The sequence below is a fragment of the Saccostrea cucullata genome, unplaced genomic scaffold, assembly GCF_032062105.1.
Source record: "Saccostrea cucullata isolate Sc308-1 unplaced genomic scaffold, CSIRO_AGI_Scuc_v1 ctg8160, whole genome shotgun sequence".
NCBI classification, from domain to species: domain Eukaryota; kingdom Metazoa; phylum Mollusca; class Bivalvia; order Ostreida; family Ostreidae; genus Saccostrea; species Saccostrea cuccullata.
Window position 1 is genome coordinate 11720 of NW_026926701.1, and position 11719 is coordinate 23438.

Below are 11719 nucleotides of genomic sequence, written 5' to 3' on the forward strand. Positions count from 1 at the left end.
GGTTAACTTCCATATTAATAGCCAATCAAAATTTAGATAAACATTAGCCCAAAAGATTTGATGGAAGTAACACGTGCTTTTCCCTGAGAGGGTTTGTAAACATGCTAAATATAAACAAATGAATTAGGGATAAGGCAGTATACACATATAGGTATGAAAACATTGATAATAACATATTATTACTCAAATACAAGGCATAAATGCATATAACAAAATCCATTCCTGCTACACAATATCATAAGATAATTTATGTTGGGGAGAGAGAACGTCTTCCCTCCCCAAAGTCTAAGGTTGGAGTGCTCGAGAAGTTATATAGTATTGGCGCGAATGCGCAGAAGACATAGAAAAACCTGTTTAACCACTCACACACCCTAATACTCTCACTGACCACTCACCCGTATAAATGAATGAATGAACAAGGAATTGAATGAACGTAGTAAATTCCGTAGTGACGACGGAATTCACTAGTAACTATAACAAGTAGAGCTTTTCAAAAAAGCTTACCGTCTTTAGCAACTATTTTAAAAAGTAAACATATCTACACTTAACATGCCGTATAATTCTGTTGAATTTCTTGATTTTGTATTTCTAAATTAGCTTTTTACGGGCATTAGCCCTACCATGGTTGTCGCTCGGTCATCCTTTTTTACTTTAACTTTAAACTTTGACTGGCCGAGAGCTTTCGGCAAACCTCGGCTGATTCCCCTTCACTTTTCAAACAAGAAAGGGGAAAAGAATAATAACAAATTGTAAAGCCTGCAAGCAATGTCTATAAAATTTTATTTAAAATGAAATTAAAGAGACCTTTTTATTTATTGCTATAAAAAATATCATGTTATTGAGAAATAATTACTGCTGATTTTGTTGTTCGTTTTGTCATTTTTTTAAGATTGGAAATCTTGCAAAATTGTTAAGTCGTACGAAAAATAGATCATCAGAAAGTTATCTCCCTTGCCTTGAACAGCATTTACACCAATGAAATAATTGAAAATTTTCTCATCATGCAATTTCTACCAATCACAAAAGAGAGGAAGTGCATAGTCCGAAGACTGTAAAAAACTTCAACTATACAATACCGTCTTCCAAGGAAGACGGTAATAAAATGATGCCTTATAATAATATATGAAAATGATATGAATGATAATTAGTGATATTAATTAATAAATTATAATTCACCCTGTGACAACACAAAATGAATATTTTCCATACACATCTGCACCATGTGCATTGCTATGTAAACCTTGGATGATTCCGTTCAGTACGAATCAGCCGAGGTGTGTCGAGTGATGCTTAATCTGAAAATATGTTATGGGTGACGCAACCCAATGTAATGTAGAAATTTTCCAAGAGGTGTTTACATGTAAACATGTAAAGTTCAAGAACAAATTTTAATAAATTAATTAATAACAAACTATGTTTAAACATAGCTTTTCCATCTATAAGTGTAGCCTATTAAAAAAAAAAACCTACGTTTCGTGAGATCGAGGGTGTGAATGTGTATGGTGTTGGGGGGGGGGGGGGGGGGGGCATTATTTAATTTAAAAAGGTTCCAATTATGAGCAAAACATTTTTTAAAATCTAATTCACACCATTAATTAGATTCTATTTTTCAAGCACATAGGCGTCGGAACCGGGGGGGGGGAGGGGTTGCTTTAAACCTCCTCCCTTATTTGCAAAGATAGACATTTTCTATGTATTGAAAATTGGGGTTTACCTTTTTTTTGTTGGTTTAGCCCCCCCCCCCACTTTCAATTAGCCCTCCCCCCACTTTCAATTTCCTTCCGACGCCTATGAAGTATATAAAATACTGAGTCATAAGTCACAGGGTCTGAGAATGTTATAATCTATGTGACAAATACATGTACTGTGTAAATAGAATTATTTTGATTTTTCTTTGGAAAGCCCAATATGTACGGGTGTGTATTTAGAGGCAAACATATTAGTGCAGGTATTACTGTCTCATTACTACGGAAGCCCGTTGGTGCCACGTACGAAAAATATTTTATCTGGCGGCCGCCACTTATTATTTGGCGGCCGCCACTTATATATCTGGCGGCCGCCAGATAATTATGTGGCGGCCGCCAAAAAATTAATATGGCGGCCGCCACTTAATATGTGGCGGCCGCCAAAAAATTAATATGGTGGCCGCCACATAATTTATATGGCGGCCGCCATATATTTATCTGGCGGCCGCTACATAATGTCTGGCGACCGCCAAATATTTAACTGGCGGCCGCTATATAACATCTGGCGGCCGCCACATATTTATCTGGCGGCCGCTACATAATATTTGGCGGCCGCCACATAATTTGTCTAGTGGCCGCCAAATATTTATCTGGCGGCCGCTACATAATATTTGGCGGCCGCCACATAATTTATATGGCGGCCGCTTCCTAATATTTGGCGGCCGCCACATACTTTATCTGGCGTCCGCCAGATAACATTTGGCTACCTGATGAGCGCGTGTTTTAACGTGTTATTTCAGAGGTGGATACAGTGTGAAAATCAATTAAACTTGTAAGAGATTATTAGGACCCGACACTCCAAACCACACTTCTAGTAGATATGTTTTTGCATAGAGCAGATTAATATTTGATTTGAGAATTAAATAAAGTTTTGCATTCTGGATTTCCAATAATGGTGTTCCAATATTTAAGAATTCTTTTTTATCATTAACCTTTTTATCAATAAGCAGCGGCTGTGTCAACATCCATCATATCTTAACCCAATAAAAACACAATAACACTTACATTTCACAAAATAATTTATGTAGCGGCCGCCAAATAATAAGTGGCGACCGCCAGATATATAAGTGGCTGCCGCCGAATAATAAGTGGCGGCCGCCAGATATTAAATGGCGGCCGCCATATAAATTATGTGGCGGCCGCCACTTAGTATCTGGCGGCCGCCAGATAAAATATTTTTCGTACGTGGCACCAACGGGCTTCCGTCATTACAGCATCTAGTAATTGAATTATATTTCATGAGGTTGACAGGACAGGACTTATGATAGTCGGTTAGTACACGTTTAAGTATAGATTGGGAAAGATAAACCGAAATGAAAAAAAGGTTATATTAAAGTTAAAAAAGGGTCAAAGATCATCGCATGCCACAATAGACGATTTTCCCATTGTGAAGTCATCTCCTGTTGTCGACATGAGATTCAATTACAGGCACAGATCCAGAATTTTTTTTCGTGGGGGGGGGGGGTGTCAAACCTCAGTCAAAAAAATTCAGCCAAGAATTTCCTGAGATGCAAAAAATAAACAATAAACTAAATAAAAACAATGATGGTGGGGTCCATGTTTTCTGCGTGAAAGACGTCCAAAATCTTTTTTTTTTTGTTTTTGTTTTTACTTCAGTATACAGTCCAATTTAAATAACGCTGCAAATTCCAGAGGGGGGGGGGGGGGTCCGAACTCCTTAGCCACTCCTTGAAATGATAAATGATCGTTTGACTCCGAAATAGTGGAATTTTTTCCCATTTGACTCTAGGCCTCTACATATTTTAATTGTTTCTCGTGTTTATATTATGTCTGTTTCTTCTAAGTTGGGCTGAACACATGGCTTCCATATTTCATAGGCAAATTCTTAGTAAAACAAGCTTTTGTTTGGGTACGACCAATTTTGACCTCTTGATCTCTTGATCTTGGAGTTTGACCCACTTTTACAAGAAAAATACCAAACTTTAAACTTAGCCTAAAATTTGAACAGTTGATGCTAGGGCTCTCATGCTTTACAGATGTATTCATTGTGAACTTTCAACAGGTATGAATTTCTTTAACCTTGACCCCAGAGTTTGAACATGTGTATTCATTGTGAACTTTCAACAGGTATTTTATTTTTACCTTGACCCAAGAGTTTGACCTACTTTAAAACAACTTAAAACTTGGCAATAACTCTGGAACAGGAAGTACTAAAGATTTCTATTTTATTTTACATGTGTGTATTCCTTGTGACAAGATTTTCCTTTTGATAGCAACAATTTTTACGCTTTGACCTTGGAATTTTACTTACATTTGAGAAACTTCAACCTTCACTAAAAACTGCCATACAGGGGAATAAGTGTTTCAGAAACACATCATGTTTTCGTTTTTTAAAGTGATGGTGTCTCTATATGAGTGAAAAATTCCCGAAAGACATGCTTTAACAACAAACAAACAAGTTACTAAAAAAAACACAGTTTTCATTACTGTATATGTTTTATTATTTTAATCAACAGATACATGTATACTTTTGTTCATATCTCTAGTTCCCCCTTTGCATCAGGAATGATGATATAAATATTTTTAAAAAAATCATGATAAGAGTTGAAAAGGTTGTGCCTATTTTGAAATTGACAAAGATCTGCAGTTGAATTAGCTATACCAGTTTAGCTTTATTTTGCTTCTCAAAGCAACTTGATTAACTATTTTCAATCATACTGTTTTCAGAAATGTGCATATTTTTCAACAACGATACAGGTCATACGTTATCAGCTTCTAAAAAAAATACTTGAAAAAACAACTTTTCAGAAACTGTAATTAACCCTTTCCAAATACTTGCGAATCATACGTTTTTAGCTCATTTGAGCTTTTCTGGTTTCCTGATCATATTTTGTTTGTCGTCCATCTGTTTGTCTGCAAACTTTTTTACATTTTTATTTTTTAACTTAATCTCTAGAACCACTGGGCCAATTTCAACCAATTTACATAGAAATATGCAGGGTACTTCTTCCATCATAAATCTTCTTCTCACGAACTGAAAGGACATTTATTGTCCCCCATTTTCGCAAAAGATAGGGGACATTAAATCTCATTTGTGTGTCAGTCTGTTCGTCTGTCACAGTAAAATTAACCTTGATCATCATGGTCAGATATATATATTTAAATGCAGTCATCCTTTTTAAGTTGTTACCAAATATTGCTCACGTATTTTCCTGAGGTATATTCTTTATCATATACGCTTAACCAGGCGTTAAAAGTATAAAAATTCTTAAAACGTATTTAAAACGTTGTTTTAGAAAATATCCGACGTATGATATTATTAATTACGTCTAAATACCTATATCAGATGATTCGTTTGAATGCATTTACTCTTAATAAGGTTCAGAACACAATTCTTGCGAGGAACAAATAATGTAAGCTAATGAAAAGTACAACAATGACATTTTCGAACAAGTTTTTTCCATGAATTGAAAGGGTACTTGTTCTATTATTCAGTCTATAGAAGTTGACTTATCCAATTTAAAACAATAACAATCCCAGTGACAAGAATATAAACACCTTACACTATTTATTTCCCTTATTGTTACATGTACAGTGACAATCTAAAAAGCGGATTTAGGAAATATTCTTTTTCTTATGTTTTTATCAGTTTTCGAATCGGGATCGGGATCTCACCGATTCAGATTCATTTTCAGATTCGGATTCGATTCATATTCAGAAACATCTCTAGTGCAAGATAACTCCATGTTTGGAATGTTAAAAAACTCCTCAATCAATTTCTTGCTCAATGATTATTGGCGATGAATATGCAAACGTGAAAATATCTGAAATCATTTGGTTGACATTAATATCAATTCATGTAGATAAAAGATACATTTTAATCATAACAAAACATGTACATCAGTGCATTGAAGAAAGTAAAACAAACTTGGTCATACCTTTACTTATCGTCTTTACCACTACCAACAGCAGAATGATATGTAATGTACATGTAATACAGCTGTAATGAAACACACAACGAAAGGTGATAGTTTTATTTATTATATAATACACCAGATTGCTCTCTCTCTCTTTAACCTGTAATTGTTCCATTGTTGAAGTCCGAGAGTGTCATATCTGTTAAAATGAAATCATGATTATTAGAGAAAAAGAAATAAATATAGAAATAAAGGATAATAGAATAAAAGTATAAATAATATTATAAAACAAAATACTAAGTAAGATTACTTTTGATTGAGAATACATTTTTTGATTTGATAAAAAATGGAACTTTTTTGTTTTGCAGAGAATTTCTAAGAACTATATATCAAAGAATAGTATCACTTTTTACATGTAATAAGAATGTAGTGATATTCCCGAGGACAAAATATTGTTATGATATAAAATATGCTTTCTATGTCGAATATTACCACCACCCACAGACTTATATAAGTTATTCAGATCATCCCAGGAGCAATGTTATGATCCTACTGATGTATGACATTTATATAATGTATGACAGCACTTCTCAAGAGATTATAAAAAAATATTTGAACGTTTGTTATCAAAAGATTAAAAAAATTGGTCCTTACTTGCTCTGAGTTGGAAACAGTCTGCGAGGTTACATTAATAATTAAAAATTTTGTTTCCTTTACAACAAGCATCACAGATTGGCATGCATGCCTTGATCACCGTGAATAACTCTACCAGGTCGTTGTAGTATATTATGTTTATTTTCATTGGCTAACATTGCATAACACTCCTAAAAAGAGAGATAAAACAACTCAGTTTGTGACATCTTTATTTTAGTTTAAGGATGTACAACACACCTACCCCAAAAAATTCCTGTCGTTTAATTTTCGTTATTTTTGTATATTTAGTACATGACTAAATCTACTGCATGTATGCACATTTTGGACAAAATCGTTCGAGTGGATTTTGGATAGGAAATTCCAAAAGTTACCCCCCTTTACTTGTTTACAAGGAGAGAAATTTTTTAATCAATGAACTACTTAAACCTTGATTTTCAAAAAAGCAAGGATAGATATAACTGTCAAATTTCATTGACTTATTCCTTTAACCATTTAACACAAAAACATAGCCATCTTTTTGATATACATATCATTAAAAATTTTTTAAAAGACCTTAAACTGAAAAACTATGAATTATCTAAGCCTTGAAAATTGTGTGTTTTTCAGATTCAAAATTTTTTTGTGAAAAAACCTGTCGTTTAATTTTGGTAAAAAACTTTTTTTAGGTAGCTGGTAGTGAAAGTAATATTAAAAAATTTTTATATAATTTTTTTACGACCAGTTTTGATTTAATAGCGGAAAATTACCCCCTCCCCTTTCTTAATAAATCACGTTCCCGCGCGTCTTTCAGACGGGGGTCGATCACTTTGCTATGAATCTACAAATACACATTTAAAAAAAAATCAAATTGGAATATTGCGTTTGCTTCAAAAATATATTAACTTACATATTTAAAAGTTCTCACATTTAAAGAGTATTTAGATGTAGATTTTTAGGCAATTTTTGAATACCCCTACCACGCCCACCCCTTCCTTTTTTGCGTCGCAGACCACTAGAGTTTGACGAAACGTCGTTTACATGCAGTGCAAATATACTAGTATTTCGTCATTTGAATCCCGGAGGTATACATTAGTTTTTAAATTCATGAATGCAGAATAAATATTGACTACTGGTTTTATATCAAATATCAGGAAAAAATTACTGAAGGATTTTAGTGTTTAGCCCTATATTCATGCGTTATGCATTCCATATCACATGAAACCTGAATACGAATTCAAGTTATATTGTATATGTTGATTTTTAATTTTATTCCTTTAATTTTATTTATCAAAAAATGGTGTATGTTCAACTCTCCTGTAATATAAATGGAATAATTATATAGTTTCGGAATTCTTTCATGTAATTATTTCAAACGAGACAGTATGTGGCCGTGGGGATACATCGACATTTGCATACATGTACACCCCTCACGATAATTGTACGCATTCTTTCAATGTTGTTGCTTCTAAAGTTAAAATGAAAATTCCGTATTTGTCCAAATTAACTTCAAAATATCAAACATTAAACTCTTCATCTATTTCAATTTATATCAAAACGCACATAGATATTTTTAAATAAATATCCTATAGGCTACGTTTTGTTTTGATTCGAGGAAATGCGAACCGACATCGTTGACAGCGACAGAAAGTCAAACGATTTGCTGCAATAGGACATAAATTCAGATAATTTCAGTCCTAGTTAACGATTCTTTTCAATTCTATACTTACATTGTGTGTATGATGTCTATAGTATTAGATTCTCGGATTTATCAGGTCTTGCTATAAATGTCTGATTCTGTGTATGCGGAAAAAACGTGAATAAAGGGGGAAAACAAACATCTCCTACATTTTTAAAGTTGTTTCTCTTTGATCAGTAAGGGTCTGAGAACAAAATCGATTTTACATTGTAAAAAGTTTTTTGTTTGATTATTGTTGTTTTATTTGATTAAAGAAGAAAAAACAATATTTATATCGTAAATGCACAAATTATAATAAAGACCATTAATCGGAATGTTATATTGGCAATTGTGCATAATGAGAATCTCGGCAATGTAAAATGAAATTTTCAGAATAAAAAAAAATTGGTATATGAAATGAAATAAACATTAAGGGGTGGTATTTTATGTCTTTTTACGGGGTTTAATTGGATTAATTTAAAAAAAAAAACTTATGGATTCAGTTCTTTTATGATTGATATACATCAGGATCGTTTTACTCATCAATTTGACGCTTTATTTTTGACGTTAAATTTGACGTCACGTCAAACGTTCAATTGAAATTGCAAGAGTTATCTCCCCCAGTGTGTTGTACGTCTTTAAAGTAGGAAAATAAAATTTGTAGTTCAGTTGCAAGTTTAATAACGAGAAGAAATTACAAAAACTTGCAATGATTGAACACAATGTATGGCATGCAGTTTTCACGACCGTGAACAAAACTGAATTGGTAAGTTTTTTTCAATCATAATCAATAGTTTAGAGGTGTTAATTATATACTAGTTCAATCTTTTAAACAGTTAAATCAATAATTTGTCACTTGTTTAACATAATTTATAAACAAAAACAGTATCACGCTTGTAAGCTAGTATTACTTGGACCATAATAATATCTAACAATTTAAAAATCTTGCAGAGTTGATTAGTATTGGTTACATTAAAAAGCATTTCAAATTTCAAAATATTTGGATTCAAATAAAAATATTTTGACAAACACATGACTCTTGAGTTCTTTATAGACACATCAGTGCATTTAAATAAGTAATGAAATTCATCACCAATGTCATTGCTATTACATAGTTTACAAATTCTGTTTTCTCTAAGAATGTTAAACCATCTACCAGTCTCGACTGATTGTTTTGTTTAAATAAACAATATTTTTTGGATTGCCGTTTATCAATGAATGTAGAGAAAGGTATATATTGTTATCCTGTCATTTTTTGAAAAGATTAAAACTGTTTTCAAAACAAAATTATTGTTAAAGAATCAAGATGAGAAAAATCCAAATCAAATCCTGGATTATACCATGTATGAATATATTAAAAAACATTCAGAATAGTTAGATGCTAATATCTTAATTTGTCTTAACTACTTAAGGTTCATTTATACTCTGAACAGAGAGATTACTCGTAATGACGTAAATTATATCATTCCTTTATAAGTTTGTCAAGTTGAAGTGTCTTTTCTGTCCACTTCCACGCAAGCTATGTTATAATTGTTTGTATTTTACTTATAAAATACATTATGATTAAAAATCATAAATGTTAAAGAAACATTTCATGAGTGAGCAGGGGGTTTAATGGTTTATGATTCTTAATCCACATAACCCCCTTTTAAAGATCAATTGTCGATAAATCTCAGACTGATTTAACTCAGGAAGTTCAACGAGCTCTTATGATGTAACTTTGAATTTGTTCATTTTAACATGGGATTGTCTTTCTAAGCACTTCAATTTATAATGCAAATTTGTAAATTTTAAAGACATACAGCTGTAGTTTCTTTTTCATATTTATTGAGAATTTTAACGAAATTTTCTATACTATAGACTAAAACAAATTAATTGAAAACATTCAAATTCAATTTTCTAATTATTTGACTTATAATGTTATTTCGTAAGTAAACGTGAAACGCAACTTACGCGTTCTTCATAACATCCAAAGACATAACGCATTTTCGTTCTAACAATGCGAATTCCAGTGAAGCAAACCCACAAGAGTAAATAAAAGATTCTTAATCAATTAATGATATCATAACATTATATTTACAAAGAAAATTCTTAAAACAAAGAAAGGATTTGAATACAGAAACCCTGTGTACCAGAAAAAAGCAATTGCAATAACAATTGTAGCTATATATACGAGTGTCATTTAATATACAGCTCAACACACTTTTTAAACTCACGTGTTTTTTCGCACAAATTAACGTCTCATTGTTTTAGTACAAAATTGAGTAACGAGGCAACAAAACATACTTAAAAGTGATTAATAACTAATTGATTTGATTAGATTTGATTTTAAACCACTAACTTAGAACATAATTTGCACTTAATAATTGGTAGTATTTTAATTTGCTCTTGGGTGATAAATTATGACAGCTCCTAAATGGTTTTTCATGGTTTCTTGTCAAATGCAGTTTTCTTTATACATGTATCCGTTCTTTTTTAACAGTCCTTTGCCTTGCTTAGATACAAAAAGTTGCAGCTAATGTAATTTCTTTATGTTCTGTGCATTAATGTAACATGATAACAGTGTTTTTCTTCTGTTCATCTGCTTTCAAAGTTAAAAAGCTGATATTCTTTCAGGGTTACTTTCTGAAATCTGACATTATGAAAGATACTTCCAATCGCAAAATTTTCAAAGTTTCAGACCTTAAATGTAAAATAATTTTCTTTTCAATAGTTAAAATTTACTGTTTTTAAAGATAAACAATACTTTATCATCCTGTCTTTTGGCATGTCTTTTTTCATACAACATTGTCATTTTTCGGCGATCCATTCAGACAAAAACAAGACGAATTTGGAATACATGTATGTGCAAAGTACTAGAAAAATTCTCATCTGAAAAAGGTCAGTTTGGAAATTTCTGCAATATAGCATAAAGGAAAGGTAGCTTGATTAAATTTGTAATCTATTTACCTATTGTAAAATCTTATCGATATAACGTCATATCATTTATTTATAATTTAATTTTGTTTGTATTCTAGTCTCTCATTGGTTGATTACCAAAAAGGAACGCAAATTATTTCTTAATAACCTGTGGCCCGTTTCAACAAAGGTCGTAGATTTCAGCCTTAACTTAGGTGTACTTCCGGGACTTACGCCAAAATTTAGTCAGGCGTAATTTGCGTTTCACAAAGTGGCGTAAGTCTAGTCGTAAACGATACGCTTAGTCGCAGGACTAAGTCCTTGACAACACTGCATTGCGCAGGCGCAAAAAAAAGAAACATTGTCCACTGCGTACAAACATGTATATAATTCTAGCACGTAAAAGAATAGAATAACACAAATTATAGAATAATAAATACTTGCACTGACTGATCGAAACATGCATGGATTTATAGGGTCATGTAGGAGACATATACCTTATAAGAAATCGATTTTAGGTTTTTACAACATTTCAATAACAAAAGTCTTATAAATTGAAAGTTAAAAAAGGATCGTACGTACATGTATTTCAGAATTTTATTAAATGCTAAACTGTTCATTTTGGAATTTTAATTATATACAGCCCCCCCCCCCCCCCCTCTTCCCGAAATTGATACAGGTTAATGACTTTGTCTTTGATAATCATTACATGGTTCGATAATTACTGACTCTACTGATAAAATACTAATAAGTTTGAGACAGAATACGATTTTAAAACATTATTTTCATAAGATATGTATACTTAATTGAAAGCAAAAATAATGTATAAAAAATGCAATTTACATATGTACCCCGGTACACATTTTGAGTCCAGAAATAAATTTCACACG